Source organism: Zalophus californianus, chromosome 4, assembly GCF_009762305.2.
Source record: "Zalophus californianus isolate mZalCal1 chromosome 4, mZalCal1.pri.v2, whole genome shotgun sequence".
Taxonomy (NCBI): domain Eukaryota; kingdom Metazoa; phylum Chordata; class Mammalia; order Carnivora; family Otariidae; genus Zalophus; species Zalophus californianus.
The window spans coordinates 82470135-82486682 of NC_045598.1; the positions used below are offsets into that span (position 1 = coordinate 82470135).

The 16548-nt window shown below is 34.3% G+C and overlaps 1 long non-coding RNA gene across 1 annotated transcript in view; it reads right to left on the minus strand.

Annotated features, from left to right (window-relative positions):
* Positions 1–34: 34 nt before the first annotated feature.
* LOC113914649 overlaps positions 35–16548 on the minus strand; it is a 91560-nt gene continuing 75046 nt past the window's right edge. Inside the window, exons 4-5 of the long non-coding RNA XR_003517499.1 lie at positions 7966–8088; positions 35–375 (exon numbers count right to left, since the gene is read on the minus strand). This is a non-coding gene — a long non-coding RNA (uncharacterized LOC113914649). The remainder of the gene's footprint in view (positions 376–7965; positions 8089–16548) is intronic.

Here is a 16548-nt window from a genome sequence, read left to right on the forward strand (position 1 = left end):
TATAAGAACATGGTGTTCGTGTACACGGAGATTGGAAATAAACAATGAGTATATCAATTTCAACTGCAAGAAACAGAAGACCCAACTAAAAGTGGTTTAAACAATAAGGAAAATTTATTATGTCACATATCAAGAACTTTTAATAGAAGTAGGGTGGTCCAGGGTTGGTTCAGAGACTCTCTTCTCTGTCTTCCTTAGAAAGTCAGGTATTCTCTCTAGCCTTACAAGATGGCTACAGCAGCTTCAAACAGCTTCTTGTAAGACTGTTCAAAGGTTGGATGAAAGGCATCTCTTCCTTTTGTCTGAAGAGTGGGGAAAAATCTTTCTAGAAGATGTTGCCTTGTGTCTCATTGGCCACAGTTACATCACATGCCCCTGGAAGAAGTGGGGGGTGGAAGGCTGTTAAGGTAAATGACACTGTTTGTCACATTGAGGATGGGAAAGAGGTGTTGGAAGCAGCACTGAAAAGATTAATCAATCAGGAAATATTTACTGTACAATATCTAGTACAGAGAACTATTCTATGAATATTTAGGGAGTATTCACAGAAAAGACAACATATGTCATTAAGAAGAAAAATAAATGATAATTTTTTATAAAAAAAGAAAAATACTAGTAAGGACATAGAATTAAATAAAATAAGAAAATGTATAAAACTATAAAATAGTATTAGCACATTATTTATGTATAAACAAATGTATCTACCAATCTATCTACCTATCTCTCTCCTCTTTATTATTAATAACATTTCCCTCAAGGGAAATAACTCATTTTATTTTTCAGCGTTAGCTTACCATAATGGTTTGAAGAAGTTCCTTTTTTTGGTTGTTACCTGGATACCAACATTTTAAAAATAAAGGGGGAACCCTAGAGAAGCTATGCAATTTGCAATTCAAGAGGGAAATTAGAATGATAAACTAAGCACTTAGCATGTATATATAATATTGTACTTAGATTCTTAGGCTTACTGACAAATGATAAGCATAAAAACACACAAACAAGAAGGTATATTATACTTTAGTTCAAAGCCATCACAGAAGATAAAAAAATTCCTTCATGTACATTTTTGAATCTTGAAAATATTGATGATTTATACATACCATGTACTGAATCAAAATGGTCATCAAGAGAGTAAGTAGTAAATATTTAATGGATTTGTGAACATTAGGCCTATTACTTTTAACTTGTTTCCATTATAGGTAAAAGGGAATATTGAAAAAAATTTTTGCAGTGGTATTTTTTGCTGAAGACACCATGTTTTTAAAGGCTCTGAACTCATAAAAATTTTAAAGCTAATAGCAACCTTATAAATTATTTCATCTTGCCTCCTAATTTTACTAATGAGATCCAGATAGGGGAGAGGTAAATGACTTCGGCCTGCATTTGTACCTTTTTTACAAGCTTCTGCCATTTTCTCCTCTAATGTATTAATGTCATTCATTTCTTTTCTCTTTTACTCTTGGAATACACAGTACCTTAAAACCTGAGTTCTGAAGCAGACAAATAATATATTTTAGTTAAATGTTAAACAATTGTGTCAGAAACATAATTTGGAGAGATGGATTATGTTTTAAGTCAGTTATATTCCTCACCCCAGCTTTATTAAGGTATAATTTGACAAATAAAAATTGTATATATTTAAGGTATATAATGATAACTACAATCAAGCTAACTAACATATCTATCCTCTCACATAGTTATAGTTTATGTTGTTGTTGTTTGCAGTGAGAACATTTAAGATCTACTCCATTAGCAAATTTCAAGTATACAATATGGTATTATTCACTATAGTCACCATGCTGTAGGTTAGATCCCTAAGAACTTATTCAACTTACAACTTAAATTTTGTGTCTGTTGACCAACCTCCCCATTTCCTCCACCATCCCACCTTGGTCAACCACCATTCTACTCTGCGTTTCTATGAGTTTGACTTTTTTAGATTTCCACATTTAGATTCCACATTGTGCTTCTAATTGTTCAAGTTTGAATTCTACTATCTGGGACATCACTTATCTGATAGCTGGGAAATAGAAACAGCAGCCACATTCCTCACAAGCACATTATCCTCAATGTTTTCCAAAAGAATATTTAATAAAATAGAAGACTAACAGAACAGAAAATCAAAGTGGTTTGGAGTCCCTTCCCCAAAGCTATATATAGTCCTTGCAGGGAGATTGGTCTGAATAAGGGTTTTTATCTCTGATTATTGGCTCTGCACTAAGATCTACTAAGATCTACTCCTTCCTCCAAACTAGAATCCCCCTCAAGGGGACATGACCCAACATTATCTCCTGAACCTACCTCTGTTGGATCTATATGGCTTAAGTAATTATCTGTTTGACATAAGCACATTTTTTAGGCAGTTTTCATCTGGTCTTATTGCTGTTCACGTCCATTTCTTCTATTGGTAAAACCAACCAGCTATTCTCCATTCAGAGATTTATTCCATCAATAAGTATTAGGTAAGTCTTTTGCATATTCTTGGCATCCTAATAAGCTGTGGATACTCTGGTGAGCAAGAAAGAAAAAAATTTCTTTCCTTATAGAACATTTAATCCAGCAGGGAAGACACACGATTAGATATCTAAACTTAATGTGCTACTTCCCCTGATCCAGAAATTATGGAGTATGAAAACACCCAGTGTCACTTACAAAGGAAGTTTAACTTTTTTTTTTTTAAGATTTTATTTATTTATTTGACAGAGAGGGAACACAAGCGGGGGGAGTGGAAGAGGGAGAAGCAGGCTCCCCTGCTGAGCAGGGAGCCCGATGTGGGGCTCGATCCCAGGACCTTGGGATCATGACCTGAGCCAAAGGCAGACACTTAACGACTGAGCCACCCAGGCGCCCAGGAAGTTTAACTTTTAAACTGGACACTGAATACTGAATAAGAAGTTCACAGGGAAAATGGGCCAATTTCATTTTCACTGGTGTGTTTGGTAATTCTTCCTTATTAGTTTTTCGACAAAATCATTCATAAAATATTTCTTTTGGAAACCTTGATGTAACTCTTCTCTAGAATTTATTTGCCACATCAAGTTCCAATTCCTGGAACTGAGTCTTAATATCTGAATTTAATTTCTGCTGTGGCTCTGGTTTCTAAAGAGCCACTGACCCCCAATCTTAGACTCACTCAGTGTGGTATATAAATATGGAGATGGTAGACATCCATCACTAGTCCTACTGATCTACGGAGTATGGGGAGGATACTCCTGTAATCTCTGGGAGTATGAGGAGAGGAAGAGAGCTAATTCAAATCTGCATACTTAACAAGTTTCCCTCGTATGCTCTAAAACTTGAGGCTTTATTGGCTGCCATCATTGAGTATATATTCAGGATGTAACTAAAATCTTCTTTCCCAATTTTCTTCTAATTGTCTCAAAATGGAAGATATGTGTCTTTTCAAGGGAAAACTATCCCTAGCTCTCCAAGTGCCAAAAACTCACCTTGATTATTTCCCATGATATCACCTTAGGTGCTATGTTGGTATATAAGCATTTCTTGGGACTAAAATGACACATGCCTAGGGCAATCACCAGTTATTGCGGCCTTCTTCCTTGGTAGAAGTAGAAAATAGAAAGGTCAGTTTTCAAAATTCCTGCTTAGCCTATCTGGAGTTGTATATTTTTATCTAGGGAAACAAAATCAGTTACTATAAGTGACTAGCCTCTGGCCACTTCAGAAAATTGGGGCAAAGTCTTTCAAAGTATCCTAGAGTTTTTGACCCAAGATCCAGCATTTACCAACTGAATCATTTTGGTGCCAAGTATACTGTATAAGAGTATTGTATTAGTTAGAATAAGAGTAACCTATTGCAAAAAAAAAAAAAAAAAGACACCTAAGAATAATTCAGTAGCTTATGGAATTTTCAAGTTTATTTCTCTCTCATGTTAATAGTCTAAGATGAGTGGTCCAAGTTGGAGGGTGACTCTACTCCACATGTTTTTAAGTGACTAAGTTTCTCTTGATTGGGTACACCTCCTTTCCCTAGGACATTCTACCTGTCTGCATGATAAATCAGGTTCCTGTAAGTTCCATTTAGTGGGAAGGAGAATGAGAGCATAAAGAAAGCCCACAGAATGGTAGCCCACATCACTTCCATTCATAGTCTACAGGAGGAAACCTTGGCCTGTGGTCACACATAAGTGAAAATAGATCTCGTAAGTATAATCTCTGACTGGATGGCTACATTACCACCTCCAAATGTATTACTATGGAAAAAAGGGAAGACCAGATATTGGTGTACAACTAGAAGTCTTCCTAACAGTACTTTAGAAATGCAAACTGAATGATATTGCTTTTGCCATAGAAGAGATTACTCACTCCCCAAAACTGCATGTATTTTTTCATGAGCATAGAACTTTATTAGTTTAATAAGAAATGAGGCATATCCCATTTTTGAAAATAAGTCTGTGCTTTTTTTCTATTGTTACTTAACAAGCCACCCCAAAACTTAGTGGCTTAAAACAGGATCAGCAAACTTTATCTATGAAGGAGAGGATAGTAAATATTTTAGGCTTTGTAAGCCATACAGTTTCTGTTGCAACTATTCAACTCTTTTCTTTATAGTGTGAAAGTAGCGGGAGACAGTACATAAGGAAATGAGTTTGGCCATGTTCCAATAAAACTTTATTTTCAAAAACATGTGATGTTCTGAATTTGTCCCATGGACTGTAGATTGGCAGACCCCTGGCTTAAAACAACTATTCTATTTTTGCGTATAATTCTGTGGGATAGTAAGTTGGTTGTCCAGTTAGCAGATAGGTCATCTGAGGTTGAATCATCTAGAATGGGTTTGTTTATGTGTCTGGTGTTTGGCAGCTTTGTTGGCCTAGGTGTCCTTAGCTGGTATGTCTCATTTCTACCCTACCCCATGTGGTCTCATTCTCCAGGAAGCTAGTTCAGGCTGTTCATAGTGGTCTCCGGGCAGAAAAAATAGCAAACCCTAATGTGCAAATGCTTTTCAAACCTCTGCTTTCATCATCTTTGCTTTGACCAAAGCAAACCACTTGGCACAGCCTGGACTGAAAGAGTAGAGAAACTGTAGCTCACCTCTTGGTGAGAGGAAAAGCAAAGTTGTACTGCAAAGATATGTGTATACAGAGATAGAAGGAATTATTTTAGTCATCTTTGTAAACAATCTACCACAATGTCTTTGAATAGAGGACATTAGAATTCAATTCAATTTCAGTTGTTCTTTTTCTACTACAAAATTACTTAAATGAATTTTAAAACATCTTAAACAACATAATTTTCATGCTCTATGACGTATAGTGGAAAATGTGTATGTATAACTTATTTTAAAATTTTATAGGGGTGGGCGCCTGGGTGGCTCAGTGGTTAAGCGCCTGCCTTCGGCTCAGGTCATGGTCCCAGGGTCCTGGGATCAAGTCCCACATCGGGCTCCCTGCTTGGCGGGAAGCCTGCTTCTTCCTCTCCCACTTTCCCTGCTTGGGTTCCCTCTCTCGCTACGTCTCTATCTCTCAAATAAATAAATAAAATCTTTTAAAAATTTTTTATAAGGGTGCCTGACTTGCTTAGTCAGTGGAGTATGCAACTCTTGATCTCAGGGTCATGAGTTCAAGCCCCAGGCCTGGGCATGGAGCCAACTCAAAAATAAATAATAGAAATTAAAATATTCTGAAGAATTATATTCCAAGACCAGAGAAATGAAACAACGATTTTAAGAATAAATAATCCACATCAAAGACTATCTAGATGAGAGAACTGTTAGCTAGGCAACTAAGCAGGGTTATCTCTAGACTGGTTAATCCTTTCTTAGATTCCTTATTTCCTGCAGTACATACCTTTAAAGTTTCAAGGTATACATACTGCCTGTCATCTTGATAGATACAGTGGCCTCCGGCTCAGAATTTTGTTTGAGCTTTCCAAACAGTGGGGTGTATAGCCAGAATCAATCTTTGTATTACTTATCAAGAAGGTTTGAATAACTGAAGCCATGCATTTAATCTAATTCAGGGAGCAGTGGGTTAAAACCCCAAGAGATGCCCTTGAGCTTTTATATATGAGTCACTATAGGAAAAAAAAGTTTTCTAAACTAACCATACAGAAGAAATTACTATGCAAGTATTAGTAATTGTTTATCTTCTTTACAAAAATCCTATGTAAGGGAAACCATTTCATCTGTAAAGTCAGTAAAATATTTTTTACAAATCCTTCTCTCCTAGAATTTTAATGAACTACTTGAAATGCTTTCTAGTGTGTTGGAAAAGCAAAATTGTTGGATATTCTGTGTGATAAGCTGAATTAAATAACTAGAGTGCTACCATTATTGATGTTTACTAGGTATCAGGCACTATATGAAATATATCATCCATTGAAAGGTCTGCAGCATCCTAAGAAGACCTGTCATATCTATTTTTTTTCTTTTCAGATTAAAAAAACCTAAAGCTCAAGAAGGTTAGGAAATTTGCCCAAGGTCCAGTGAGTGCTGTGCTGGTAAGCTGGCACATGAGAAATAAAGACTAGATCTATAGCGTTTGCCAGTTTGGGGGATATAAATAATTTCAACTTGGCTGATTTTAAACTACCAGTGTGATGTCACTGAACATGATGTTGGGAAAAGATGCACATAATCATCAATCAGGAGCCTGTAGGAGGTGACTCTAGCATACCACTGCCAAGATCAGAATCATAATAAGTTGGAGAGCCAGGATCTCAACTCCTCGTTGCCTACAAAGTCCATCCCCTAAACCTTCAGACAATAATGCCTTCCAAAGTAATAAACTATTCACCTGACAAATCACAAAAATCATGAATGTCAGTAACGTCTTTAATGCCAGAAACATAGATTCATCTCTGTTCCCTTTTAGAAACTAATGCAGGGACTATTCTCTCAGAATTATTCAATAATCATATGTGAGAGGCCAAGAAAAACTACGCTTCTTCCCTCACCATTTCCATTGGTCTTGTATTTCCATTCCCATTCTAAGCTTTCAGAATGTTTGCCAGTGTTGCCTTTTATTCATATTATGCTGCTACTTTGTATCTTAAAATCTTTCTGCTTGGCCCCCAACAAATTCCTTTGCTATTTCAGATGGCTTCTTTTTACTTTATTTTATTTTTATTTTCATAGTTCTTTTCTTCTTATCTCATGGCATAACTTTCATACTTCTGCTCTTTATTTCTTCAACATTCTGGCATTCCTTGTTTGAGCAAGTAAGTAGATGGATAGAAGTCTAATTACTAAAATAAAGTGGGTTCACGTTGTACGAATTATTTAAACTCTGTACCAGAGTATCCTTATCTGTAAATGAGGAGAATCATAGTACTTACCTTGTGTTGCATGAGTGGTTAATCTATTAAAAAAAAAAAAACTGTAGGAGAAACAAATACAGAGAGTCTGAGATGGGGATATGAATGATGCCTTGAGAATGGGTGAGACCCAACATTATTTTTTGTGATGAAAAACATAATTTTCTATTTGATGGAAACACATCTTAAAAATTTGGAAACAATAGGGGGTGCCTACGTAGCTCAGTTGGTTAAGTGTCCAACTCTTGATTTCAGCTCAGGTCATGATCTCAGGGTCATGAGATCAAGCCCTGCATCTGACTCCACGCTGGGTGTGGAACCTGCTTAAGAGTCTCTCTCCCTCTACCTCTCCCCTCATGCTCATGCTCTCTCTCTCTCGCTCTCAAAAAAAATTGGAAACAATAGAACTTTTGAAAGTAATAACAGTTTTTTCAGAATATGAAATGAAATTGTATTGGGGTATTTTTTTCACATAACAGATTTTATACTAAGAATTTTCATCCTTTGTTAAGATAATTAAGGTACTCTTGAATACCATTTACCATTACCATAGATTGAAAAGATGACAAATGAGAAATTTTTTCTCAAGTAATCATATATGTATTGAGCTTTAAAAAAATAAAGAAAACAATTTTGCAAATTGGTGTGAATTTATATCTGATTGAGAAGATAAAATTTATGAAAGCATACCTGTGATGATAGATCAATGCATGTTTGTACTATGAGTTTTAAAACTCATCAGAATTTTCATTATTTCTCCAAATGGTTGAATTGAAGTAAACATATACCCAGCAAAATTGTTCTCATATACTTCTGTAGAAAAATAAAAGTAAAAATTAACTTGATTTTTCTTTTCATAAATATGAGCCCCAATGTATATTTTCTTCCCATATATGCTTTGAAAGAGCTAACTTAAAATAAATAATTCTCACTGTCAGGAAGTAAAACAAAATCTTACCTTCTGTTTGATGTATTATTCTTGTGGCTCTATGGCAAATTCAATGACATCTTGACTTTCTGTTGAAATTATTATTTTTATTATGTAGCATATCCTAGGATTTTGAAGAGTTGTATAGAATGGTGAATAAGGAATTTTTTTTTTTTTGGCCTGATGCATTTTCAAGGGCATCCAAGCAAATGAAAGTAAATAGACAGGAAACAGAGCTAACTTAGATGATTGAGGTTCAAATGAAATAAAATTGGCAATAGGAAAAACACTGAATTCAATCAGGAAATAAAGCCATGAATTAATTTGACTTTAAATAACAGTTAATTATAACTAAATTTCAAATATAATTTGTAAATCATATATCAGACAATTAAATGGAACATGTAACAAAGTTTATAGTTTGTATACTTTCTTATTTAACTTGCCTTCCTCAATTCCTACTCTAACATTGCTGTTATACTACGGAAAGCCAAGTGTGATATTAGCAATAGCAGATAGTTTAAGACTATAATGATGTCAGGAGCTAGAAGGGAATTCTGGGGAGAAGAATCATTGACTTAAAGTTTAACAAATATCTTTTTAATAAATGGAACATACTGGTGGCTTATACATTGCTTCAACATAAAGAAAATAAATCTACTGAACATAATACATCTGTTCTTTCCAAAGCCAAATGATTCTCTTTACTATTCCAGTGGCTTTACTTGTTAAATTTCATCACTTAGCAGACAGGATGTGCAACTTGGCAATAACATAGTCATATTGGCATTTTTTCCCTCTACAATGAAGGAACTTGAATTTTCCCTCTGTATAGCATATTACAGTATAGACTTACATGTTGTTTCTCTTCAAATTTTGATATCACCATAAGGTGTGAGTTTTACTTACTAAAACATGATAATTGAGAGCTTTAACTTTATTCAGGGAAAAATATGGGGAGGTCAGTATATGCATAAAACTTCAGTAAATCTGATTTTACTCATAATTCTGATTACTGACCAGTAAAATAAAATAAATTTTAAAAGCTTATGATTATGATTAAAAAGTTATAATGTATTTTATCTGTAAAAAAGTATCACTGATGAATGTTAAATATAAACATAATCTAGTTTAAACAGATTGTAAAGCAGAAGTAGTGAGAAAGCTAAATAAATAATAAATAAATTAAGGAGGAGTCAGGATTAGTCACAAAGTGCAAATGAAAGCTCTAATAATGACAAGGTTGTGAACAAAACATTTAAAGAAAATGCAAGACATGTATTAGATTTCTAAATTTCTATTTCCTCATAATTTTTCTGGGCTTCATTTCATTATTAGATTATGAAATCGAGCCTAATGAATATAAAGCATCCTGAACTTGCAAGGAATGCTACCAAAATTATCTTGCAAAATAAACATTGATTTTGTAGGTCCTTAATATAATCACTATATTGTTAAGATGTTATGTTTAATGGATTTAATCCTTCAATGCTGACTACTAGAATTCTTCAAACCTTTACTTATTTATATAAACAAACCATTTCATTATTAGACCTTGCTTTTTGTCTTGAACATTTTATTTTTATATTAATTTAATTTCTTGTGAATGGTGGAGGATGTTTAAATTGACCATTTTTATGGAATGCATGGTTTGTCGCAAGCAATATAAATAAATACATTAATTGCTTATCATACTTATATCTGACAGATGGGTCCCCAGGCACAGAGCCTAACCTTTTATTTTGACACCTGCCACATTTTGCCAGCCCTGACCCTTTTTCTTTGCCAGAGTGTTGCTGTGCTGTTCACCATGGTTGCACTAATCTCCAGCTTTTAAAAGGCATAATATTGGAACCCTTCTGAGAATCACTGCTATCAATCAGCTGATACCACAACATAAAGTATTTCACAAATCCATCCAACATCCCTTCTCTCCTGTGATTCAAACACATTTTCTCTTATTTTTGTGAACTACTGGCTCAATAAGATTACATGGGGCTTGTTTTAATCTAAGACCCCATATTGTTAACCTCTGACATAAACCATTTAATTTAGCAGTCATTTAAAATCCAAAATATACTGGAGAATAATAAAAGAAGTTATGTTTCCATTTTTATACTAAAAGATACTTCTTTACTACAAAGAAAGTATGATATAATATAACTAAAGAGATAAAAGTAATCTGAACATGTTCATCAAAAAAATAAAAAAGCATTGGGGCAATAACACATGTTTTGAGAATCACTATGCACTCAATCTCAAACCTGCACCTTTGATTTCTGGGATGATTCCAGAAACCACTAATACATAATATGTATCTGGATTCATACACACTAAAGGCACATGTCTGGTCCCTTAGATGAGCGGTCCTAGTTCTAAAAAGCTCTGCAAATTGGAGTCCATACAAAGGGTAGGTGAACTGTGGAGGTTCCCCCATGACTGAAATAATTTGATATAAATTTGAAAGGATTCCCTCTATATAATTAACTATGGAAAATGTTGTAATTAATATTTTTCAGGAGTATGTTGGAAACAAAGAAATTGAGAAGTAGTTATCTATGTAGGAAGGAGATGGATATTTAGTACCCAAGTTCCACCAGATCGGCCCAGTTTTGCTTACAGTCTCATTGCAGACTGAAAGTCAGTTAGAGATGCATGTACTAACAACTTGTCTTTCAAATATGGCATCTGTTGTTCCTGACATAAGCTTATTAAGTATAATGGAAAAAGCCTTGGACTCTGTCTTCGATAAACTAAGTTTCTTGAATAATTCAGAGGCCCGTTTATGCCAGTGAGGATATATATGTACATTGCAAGAAGTATGGGATATGTATCTTAGGATATTGAAAGAAAATGTAACTTAAAGCCTGGGGCTATGGGATATTGGAGTTGAAAGTTAATTCTAGAGTATGGCAGCTTTTTGTGCCTCAGCATCAGCAGTTTTTGAATCTTTAGTGAGCCTCTGTTAATATGACTCAGCTATAGTTCATATCTTCCTCTTCCTTCAGTGCCCCAATCCACCTTGCAAAGCTTACTCAGAGTTTCTGCTAGCTCATATTTTAAGCATGTGCAAAACTTTAGACTGTCACAGAAAATCCTTTCTTTACTTACTAGACCTAAATACAGAGACAACAACAACAAAAAATACTCGTGGGTCCAGCTCATCTTTTCAAGCCTGGCCACAGTTAATAGTTTTCTGGCCAAGCATTCTTTGGTCTCAGTCCAATCAGCTCTAAATGGTGGACGGCAGAGATCACTTCTGAGTCAACAGGGCCACTTAGGTGGCAGATGTTCTGGATGAGGATGATTCTCTTAGAAGGGATAGGTCATGATTGACATAGACAATACTCAAAGTGTGGTCCAGAGACTGGAGATGGTCCGTGTGTTATTTGTTCACTGTCCAAAATGATAAGCACATTGAGGATAACCATTTCAGAACTTAAAGCTATTTGTTGAAGTCATTTGATGGCTGTTGAATCAAATAATTTTAAAAAATGGATTTGTGTTTTGTATATTTTTTCAGGGAATTCATTTATATTATATGATTAAAAAATAATAGTTGGTGACAGATTGGGAGTGAGTGTGAAACTGATCTTTCACTAAACATAGTTTGAGTGGCACTGGATTAGAAGTCTCCTAGATCCTAGTTGTGGTGCCCCTCCTGATTAATTCTAAGTAATAATGATCAAATCTTTATAGTTGAGTTATAATACTTTGAATATCAGTTTCCTCCTAAACAAAACAAGAAGTATAATGTCAGTCACTAAACTTCCCAAGTTATTAAAAGTCATGAGACAATACAGGAGAATGAATTTTGAGAAGTTCTCATAAGCTAATCAGAATTAAGTTACTATATTTCACTGTTATTAAAGTATCTATATACAAATATACACCATTATATATATATACATGTGTATACATACACATATGATATATATATACATACTTTCCCATATGAAATATAAGATATGACAGTGTAGATTTTATTGTTTGTTTATGTTTTAGATGTTGTTTATGTCGTATTTGCTAGTTTTTACAAAAGACAATTAGAGGTCAAATCGATAAAGATTTACTCAAGAAGCACTCTGTTCTTAATAATTTTACAATTTAGAGACACCTGGCTAGCTCAGTTGGTAGAGCATGCAACTCTTAGTTTTTGCAAAAGACAATTAGAGGTCAAATCGATAAAGATTTACTCAGGAAGCACTCTGTTCTTAATAATTTTACAATTTAGGGGCACCTGACTAGCTCAGTTGGTAGAGCATGCAACTCTTAATCTCGGGGTTGTAAATTCAAGCCCCATGTAAGGTGTAGGGATTTACTTAAAAATAAAATATAAAAAAAATAATTTTACAATTTGCTTGATTGTATATGAAAGTTAAATGAAAATATTTAAGCAGTGTAACATTCTAAGAACTATGAGGAGGAAACACATATTTAATAAACAAATAATACAAACGTTAAAGATAAGGTATTCAAAAGAAGGACAGAGGATTTCACGCTATGATGTGCAGAAAATTTATAGAACAAGTAGGATTTGTACAGTATCTTGAAGAACGGATGAGATTTGAAAAGGTGGAAAGGACAGACTTGGTTATTCTAGACGGAACAAAACTTTCAAGCAGAAGTATGGAGTCAAAACATCTATATATATATGTGTGAATATGTGTGGGTATTCTGATCGATGGATAGATAGATAGATATCAGAAAATAAATGAAATTAGAAACAAAATAAATTGGAATATGCAATCTTAATTTTTTTGTAGTTTTCCCCATCTAACACATGACATTAAATTATTAAAAGGGGGACGGACTCTTGAGGGGCACCTGGGTGGCTGAGTCAGTTAAGCATCAGACTCTTGATTTCACTCAGGTCATGATCAGAGGGTTGTGAGATCTAGCCCCACATCAGGCTCCATGCTGGGCATGGGACCTGCTTAAGATTCTCTCTCCCTCTCCCTCTCCCTCTGCCTGCCCCCCCCACTCTTTCAAAATTAATTAATTAATTAATTAAAAAGAAAAAGGGGACTCAAAATAGAATTGCTTTTACATTTATATCATTTACTGTCAATTAAATGCAAATGTTACAAATGTAAAATAATAAATCATTTTTTCAAATAAAACACAATACTTTAAGTGATAATTTCTTTTAAATCTCATAAATAATTCAAGTAATATAAACACAATTATTAAAACATTAGTATACTTTCCTGTGGACACCTAGCATCTCAGTCTAATAAGAACAAAACAAAACAAAAACTAAGTGGCAAGAGAATTGCTTCCCCTAAAGAGCGCCTTTATAACCTTAGCAAAGTTATTACTTTATGGTAGGGTCATAATAATTAAATTGCAGAATTTTACAGAGCATTATGTTAATTTGAACTACTTTACACATAGTGCCTCATTTAGAAAAGTCCACCTCACTTAATGCCGTTTTTTTAAGACATAAGAACTATGATATTGTTAGAAATGTAATTTAGTGAGTTTTTGGTATTTCAGAATTCAACCATATGACCCTAAAGTACCAAGGTACTAGTAATTTTCTTTGTATAATATCGTTTTATTTTTTATTCTGAATTTTTTCACACTGTAAGAATAAAACCAATAATTTAATTGTTCAAGTTATACAAAAAGGATTAACCAAGAAAATGGTCTACAATTCTCAAACGGTTACTGCCTATAATAATAAGCAAACACATCATGGTGCTTCAAATTTGTACTGCAAGAATAATCCTACTCTGGTATCTTATAAATGAGACAGTATTGAAAGTGAAAGAGGTGACTGTATAAAAATCTCCAAGTACAGGGGCGCCTGGGTAGCTCAGTTGGTTAAGCATCTGCCTTTGGTTCGGGTCATGATCCCAGGGTCCTGGGATTGAACCCCATGTCAGGCTCCCTGCTCAGCAGGGAGTCTGCTTCTCCCTTCCCTACTCCTGTTCTCTTTCTCTCTCAAATAAATACATAAATTCTTTTAAAAAAGTCTGCAAGTACATAAAATAAAATTAAAATATGTTAAGATAAACTGTAATTGTTTAAACAAGAGTAATAGAAACTACAGTTCTAATTTCATTTTAAAAACTGCAATTCCTGGGAAAAAAGGTAATAAAGATTCTTAAATTATAAAAAAAAGAAGTAGAATTATTTGAAGATGAAAAAAATCAGAGGAAAATGTGTAGAAATAGTTTATAACTTCCTCTGCAGTGTTTCCCTTACCATGTAGATGTGGAAAGAGTTTATTGATCAGTTAGAAAAATTACAATAAAATGGATTGAATGAAGCTTTGTCTCTTAAGATTACAAATTTATAAAACCAAATATTATTTTGCTTTCTGTTTATCTTAAAAAATAAATTTTCTTCATTTTTTCTAGTATTTTGTTTATTTTAATAATATTTTACTTTTATTAATTGAATCTATAAATAATGCATGTTAAAATGATGTTTAATATTTACACATTCTTAATTTACATTCCTTTTTGCATTTTTCTTTGTAATGTGTTCATAAATGTTAGTATTAAAAAATGTATGGAATATTTAATTTTGACTTTTTTCATTACTTTATAACAATGTGCAACCTATAGCAGCAGTCTTACCATTTTATCTTACTATTAATTGCCTGTCCAATTGAAGTTCAATATTAATTAAACCATACCAGTTGATTTCACTCAAGGACTCTTTTAAGGAAAATGTGGTGAGAAGATCATGGTTCTCAAGTGATTTTTTTTTAGTCAGCTAGCTAGCTTCTCTCCTACTTTTATCCTCTTCACTTATAGTATCTCCCTTCCACAAATTCTTCTGCAAAGAAGCAATTAGACTTATTCCTACAATTTTAAAAGAAACATATCCTTATATAATATGAAGAAAAAGTCGTATTTTTCTTTTAAAGATTCAGTTTCATCAAAGAATAGTCAGTATTCCTTGCTTTGCTGTTCACCACACACATGCTCCTCAATGACTTTCAGCTTGGCTTCCTGTGTCCAAACATTTTGTTAGCAAGACTTTGGTTATCAAACTTAGGGCCTTTTCTCAGCACTAATTCTGAATCACCTTTTGGATATTAATCACTCTCACCTTAAAAAATATTTCTCTTGGGTTCCTTGAATTCTCTTAACTCCAGCAGTTTTCTGACTTCATATTTTTTTTGTCCTGGCATGCAGGGATTCCCTAAGGAGCAGCTTGCTTTCTTTCCTTTTCCAACATCCTCTCAAATGTAGCTCTTATTTCCCCCTACCTAAATCTCTGTGAGGCTTCCCCCAGACCATTATCTCTTATTCCATGTGCCTGCTGGACATCAGCCTGACATCCCACCAGCACTTCAAATCCAACATGTCCAAAAACATCTCTTCTGCCCCTCCATATACGTTCCCATTTCTTGGGTAGCTGGACCATAATCCCAGAAAACCAGGCTTGACTATTGGACTTGAGTCTGATTCCCCACCCCACCTTCCTCACCACATGTCTTGAACTTACAAATTGTGTGGATTTTGCCTCCATAATATTTCTAACATGTGTTCCTCCAGCCAGATTCTCATTTTTGCCATGAATCTCTCATTTAACTTTGATCTAAAATATCAATTATATAACTCGAATTTCTATATCCACTTCTTTCTTACAAAACATAACTCTGATCTAACGTTAGGAATCCTCCAATGATTTTTTTAATGAGAATTCTTTTTAAAAAATATTTATTTGAGAGAGAGAGAGAGAGAGACAGCACAAGCATGGGGAGGGGCAGAGGGAGAGGGAGAAGCAGACTCCCCACTGAGCAGGGAGTCCAACTACAGCACCACGGCATCATCCCAGGACTCTGGGATCATGATCTGAGCCAAAGGCAGACGCTTAACCAACTGAGTCACCCAGGCACTCCTTTTTTCTCTTTTTCTTTTAATAACCTCCACTATTTGGCAAAACATACTTGTCTAGCCTTATTTTTTTTTATTCTGTATCTTTTAAGGTACATCCCATTCCTGTCTTTTCTCCCTTATAGTGGACTAGCGCTTTGAGAACTAGAGCTTTGTGTTATTTGTATATGTGTCCCCTAGACCTTCACACAATACTTTATTCTAAGATCTCAATATATGTTTTCATGGTGAATGAATAAATGCATGAAGTAGCCTTTGCCCACCATTTCCTTATCCCAGAAAGTCTATCATTTCAGACAAGCAATAGAATTCTCTTAAGATCAAAGCTAATAAAAAAGACTAGAGTGGTGGTTCTCAGCCTTGGATGCACACTGGAATCACTGAGAAGATTTAGAGAAACACTAATGCTCCACCTTCAGAGATTCTGATTTAATTTTCCTGGGTGGGACTAAGTAAATGGTATTTTTAAATATTCCCCAGGCAATT